Below are 6,186 nucleotides of genomic sequence, written 5' to 3'. Positions count from 1 at the left end.
TGAACAGTAATTACAGTTTTTCTCGATTGCTTAACACTTTTCTTGAAATTACACCTCCTTTTCTCGAAACTCTAAACACAAATCCATAACTTCTCACCCAATTCCCAAAACTTCCTCTTTTCAGGTCAAAATGAAGCTCTCAACTCAAAACCATTCAATCTTACTGAAAAACAAAACTTTGTCCTCAGACATGACACACAAGTCTTCAAACAAACACACACACACACACACACACACACACACACACACACACACACACACACACTCACACACTACAACATAGTCTTACACACTGGTGAGAAATTCAAAATAATGGTACAAAAACCGGTATTAAGTTATGTTGCTTGTGGTTCTCCCCCTCAAAAACCTTTTCAAGTTCAAGTGGATTTTACTGTCATTTCTACCATATACAGCTGGTACAGTACAGAGTGAAATGAAACAACGTTCCCCCAGGACCATGGTGCTACATAAAACACCACACTAACCATATACTACCATATTCTACACAAAGTGCACATGCAGACGTGTGCTAACACAGGACAGTATAATACTACTTAAACAGGACAATAGGCACAGTAAGTGACAGTGTAGCGCCGAACAGTGCACAGTTTTAGTGTGGAAGTGTCTGATATAATAGGTAGTGCAGAAGATCGGTGCCAAGGAGTAACAATATAATTTTAAAATGGTATAGATATGAACATAACCTGCTATGACTTAGTCTTCATTGGGGTAGCAGCCAGGTAAAGTGCATAATAGTGACAACAAAATAAATACTATAGTTTTATAATACAGTAGCAGCAAAAATGCAACACATGATGAACACAACAAAAGACAAAACAAATGTATACATTTCACATTTTTTATTCCTTAATGTACTGTACAGTACAATACACCAAACAACAACAAAAAATTATTCTGCCCCAGCATTACATCAGCATCACAGGCTATATTGGCCCTAGCCAGGCAGCGGGGGTAAAATCCTCTTGCATGCCTGATCCACCCATGGCACACATCATCTGAAATGTTTAGGCAGGCTTCTTCCATGGCCTGGAGGAGTTGAACATGGATGTGAGGTTGATGGTCATACACTTTCAACCACCATGCCAAAAAAACTCCTCTATTTGGTTTATAAAGGGAGAGTATACAGGCAGATAGATGTCGGAAAAACCCGGGTTATTGGTAAATCAGTCACGAACCAGTGCAGCACAATGGAAGCTGACATTATCCCAAACAACAATGTAGCAAGTCTGCTCTGATTGTGCTGGCTCCCACTGGTCAAGCTGGAACACACTCTCTTAGACCATCAAGGAAACCAAGGAGGAGCATAGTGTTATAGGGTCCAATAATGGCATGGCAATGGAGTACCCCTCGTTGGCGGGTGAACATGCACATAGTGACGTGCCCTCCTCGCTGGCCATTGACATTCACAATAGCCTGATGGCCAATTATGTTCTGCCCCCTTCTCCTTCTTTTGGTCAAGTTAAATCCAGCCTCATCAACAAAGATAATCTCATGGGGAACAGTCCGTCCTTTAATCTCAAAGATTCTTTGCAAAACACATAAAACACAGTAGGGTATATGACTACCCTGAAACACAGTTCAAGAGGGCACAAATGGCAGACCACCATATGTAATTTGTGCTACAGTATAAACTGCTGTACTGCTATGTTTTGATGGTACACAATACTTCATATAATATAAAAACCTCATACTTGAACATATTGCACATGTTGGTCTTTTACTCTGTCAGAGTTTCGTTCCAAACGGACATGGTAGGCTTGTTTCATCTGGAACCTGTGCTTTCAGAGGATGCAATCAATTGTGAAGAGGCTGATGGCATTTATATCTCGAAATTGGTGATTGTCTTCAATCACTCTCCTTTGAATCTCTCACAGGCGGATTACATTGTTGGCATTGACCATATTTACCAGCTCCCTCTGTTGCTCTTCTGACAAAAGCCTTAGCCTTCCTCCACCAGGTGGTCATCTCTGTGTCCTACAAAAATATAAACAGCTACAGTACATATAGGTGTTGTAACAGCACAGAGTACAACACTCAAAAGTAGTCTGAAGTACACCTACCCGTTTTCCTCCCTGAAGGTTCTTATGATCGAGGCGATGGTGAAGTGACTCAAGTTTGGTTGTACTCATTGCCCAGAAGCCCTCATAGTCATACCAAGGACAAGGACAACTAGAGTCAAGTAGAGTCAACATGGTCAACTAGAGTTGCATGAATTTCATCCAAGACTGCTTGTCTCCTTGCCCTTGCCCTTCCCCTTCCTCTTCCTTGTCATTGTTGTCCTCCTCCACTCTCCCTACTCCTCCACCACCTCCTCCTCTTCTTCCTATTCTTCCTCTTCTTTTACCTCTTCCTCCACTCCCTACTGCTCTTCTTCCTCCTCTTCTCCGGTGTCCTCGACCTCTTCCTTGACGTCTCTCTGGAGCCATTGTTCCAAAACTGAATGAACTGACTCAAGACCTTTTATCTATCAATTGATGGTTCTGATTGGTGTGTGATCAATTTTGACTCTTAGCGATTCCACCTGCGTTATTGTGTGTTAATTGAGCTGATGCTGTGCTGACTTGAGTGAACAATATTGAATCCTAGTGCTTTCTAAATGACTACATGGTGTAGGCATTGAGAAATGAAGGAATTTGTGTGTAGAGTTTTGCAGTGACAGTTCAACAAATCTGACTCATGTGTCAGAACAGGGGAATAGTGTTTATTGTTTAAGGAAATGCTTGTGCTTTTTGATAAATGGCTTTTTTTTAAAAAATAAAAAAATAGTTCAAAAGCCTGCTTATAGTGTTTAAGCAATCAAGAAAAACTGTATTATTATTATCATCATCATTATTATTATTATTACTATTAGAAGTAGTAGTAGTATTAGCATAGTAATCTACATTTCCATTAGAGTACTCAGCCTTGATTGATGATTGATTGCTGTTCACATGAGCTCAGATCGCCAATTAGACCCATACACACAAGTATTTGATATTTGATTAGTTGAATCAGGGAGAGCAGCCTGCACTAGTCAACAGTATTGTCTTGGTACATTTTCCTATTAGTTCTGCACAAATGAAACACAATCAATTTGGAAGCATAAGTAACTTCAGTTCTGATGAGCATTAACAGCACTGCGGAATGATTCTCCTGTTCTGCAGAACTTTCCCAGAAAACCCCCCGATAAAACTAATTGAAATTTATGTAATGGTGGGCAATATGACAAAAATATCATATAATGATTCTCAAACACATTTCTACACTACACTCTATATTTTGTGATATTGCTCACAAACTGCCAGTAATACAATACAGCAATACAAAACATTGTAAAAAAAACAAAAAAAAAACATGTACAATGTTTCACTTAATGTTCAATAAACAAACAAACAAAAAAAAACCCAGCCAACAAAAAATAAATAAATAACATAGAAAAGGAAAAAAAAAACTAATTTAAAAGATTAATTACAAAAATGTAACATCTTATTGGCTGCTTCCAGTCAGTTTGTAATTGTTAAACAACAAGAAAACTCGATAAAATATATTAATTATTAGATATTATTTAAATATATTGATTTAAAAATATCTGATATGTAAAGATATCCATGATGTCACATAATGGAGGATAGGATGGATGCAAGTGCAGATAAGAGCTTTATTAGAGAGGAGATATACAGACAAATCCTAAACTTGGTGTAGTCAATAGCGTAGTCAAACAGGCAAATGGTCAGGCAAGTGGCAAACGGGCATGAAATAGGCAAGGCATGAAACAAGAAACAAGATCAAAAAACATGAAACGTACCACGAGCACCAAAAGCTTGGCACAGTGAAACCACTCAATACTTTGTGATGAACAAAGAGACATGAGGGGTTTAAATACTAAATGTAATTAGAGGGAAAACACAGAACAGCTGAATACAATGTTAACATGTACAGGAACCAACCAATGACAATACAGGGGTAGAGACAGGACAGAAATCATAACAAATGCAGAACTTGGTTCACTGTGCCAGCAGACTCAGGTGTAAGCATAACATCGTTGGTCATGACATCGACCTCAGACAGGAACAGGGTTTGGGAGGCTGTTTCTTCGACCTAAGACTGGAACTGGGAGTAAGAGGTCACCTCGTTGTCCTCTAGCAGGAACTTGACTTGGGAGGCTGTCTCATTGACTTCGGACAGGAACTTGGCTTGAGAGGCCATCTCATCAACCTCAGACAGGAACTTGGCTTGAGAGGCCATCTCGTCGACCTCAGACAGGAATTTGGCATGCTCTCTGAAGTTCAGGTGTGGGGCGGTCTCTTCCACACCACAGAGAGATGACATGATATCCTCAGCCTGGCTTGAATGCGGAGCGATGGCTACAGCACAGCCAGCGGGAGGAACAAAGCTCAAGATGGAGCATGAGGGGAAAGCAAATTTCCCCATAAAGCTAGAGGTGGGAGCGATGCTCTCCGCGAGGGCTGAGGGGGGAGCAAGGTTATCCTCAAGGCCAGAGGGGGAGTGAGTTTCTCCGCGAGGCCAGAGGGAGTAGCAATGCTCTCAGTGAAGCATGAGGGGGGAGCGATGAGCTGTGTGGAGCAGGAAGGGGGAGTGACATATGGAGCAGAGCAATGAAAAGGAGAGACATCATCAGCGAAGCATGGAGGTAGAGTGACGTCCTCAGCAGAGCAGGAAGGCACCAGCTCTGAGGGGCACCAGCTCATAGATTCCAGTCTCTCAGTGGACGTTGTAGAGACCATGCTAACACTATAGCACCATCCATGAGAAAATTGTATTTGTTCAAGTGGCAACCTTTTGTATTGTGGGATGAGGAACGTCAGGTAGACCAATAGCTACAGTCCTGGAGTCCTTACAGGAAAATTTCTCAGCAGGGTTGGCTCCTTCTACAATTAGGGTGTTCATGGCCGTCATTTCAGCCACCCATGCCCCTATTGATGGAGCCTCTGTGGGGCACCATCCTTTAACTTTGAGGTTTATGTGTGGTGTCAGATGGCTGAGGCCCATCTGCAGACCACGCATGTCTTCCTGGGACCTTTCTCTGGTCCTGGAAGGTCTGTAAGGTGGCCCATTTGAGCCAGCTTCAGAGAAGCTTCTTACCCTGAAGGTAGCTCTTTTTGCAGGCCCTTACATCTCTGTTGCCCCTTCCTGCCTTGACTTTGCCACTGGATTAGCCAAGACCCCCCTATATCCTAGGCTGGATTATTTTCTAAGTACCCACGTCTGCTGCCCAGCCGGTAGTGTTTCAGGCTTTTTGCCCTCCCCCATTCCTTACACCAGAATGTGGAAGATTGCACCTACTGTGTCCAGTAAGGGCTCTTTGCACCAACATCCAGTTGCTGGTCTGCTTGGCAGTGACAGTAGAGGTGATGCTGTGTCAAACCAGCGCATCTCTATTTGGATAGTTAAGCAATCTCTATTGCTTATGAGGTGCATGGTCTCACTATGCCTCTGGTCATAGGGGCTCATTCCATTAGGGCGGTCACCTCTTCAAAGACTTTATCTAAGGGGTACCCTTACGGGATGTGTGCTGCAGCAGGGTGGTCTATACTGCACACATTCATTCTGTATTACAGTTTTGTCAAGAATCTTGCAGTGACCATCAGACTGAAAACTTCTTGGACAGTCCATATCCTCAGTATGATGGAGCTTCTCACATCATGCAAGCTCATGCAACGTTGAGTTCCCTTTGAAAGGGAGCACCTTGATTACGCATATAACCCTTTTCCCTGAGAAGGGAATGATGCATAGCTTTGTCCTACTGGGGTATACTTGTAATTGCGTCTTTGCTTCAAACAAAGAGAAGTTGATGACCTGGTTTCTAGGTGCCATTTTCTGGTCATGCAACGCACGGCATGCCACATCACATGATCACGGCAAGCCATAAATTGGCATGATTTTACACAGACTTCAGATACCAGTCATGCGCAGAGGTGTTCCCACAGCGTGAAGCTTACATAATGTTACATGTGTAACCCAGACATTTTATTTGTTAATTATACCCGCTAGTGGAAGTGTATAAATAGAATAAAACACAAGGAGCAAGATTCTTGGATTATTGTGGGACACCGTAGTTTATGTTAGGAAACATTAGTACAAGATAATATCTTTGGCCATTTAAAAAGGCTCAACGCAAGCATTAAAATATGACAGGCATGCTGCTATTAGAAAATATTCAACATT

Source organism: Ictalurus punctatus, chromosome 17 (genome assembly GCF_001660625.3).
Source record: "Ictalurus punctatus breed USDA103 chromosome 17, Coco_2.0, whole genome shotgun sequence".
NCBI classification, from domain to species: Eukaryota; Metazoa; Chordata; class Actinopteri; order Siluriformes; family Ictaluridae; genus Ictalurus; species Ictalurus punctatus.
This window is presented reverse-complemented; position numbering follows the sequence as displayed.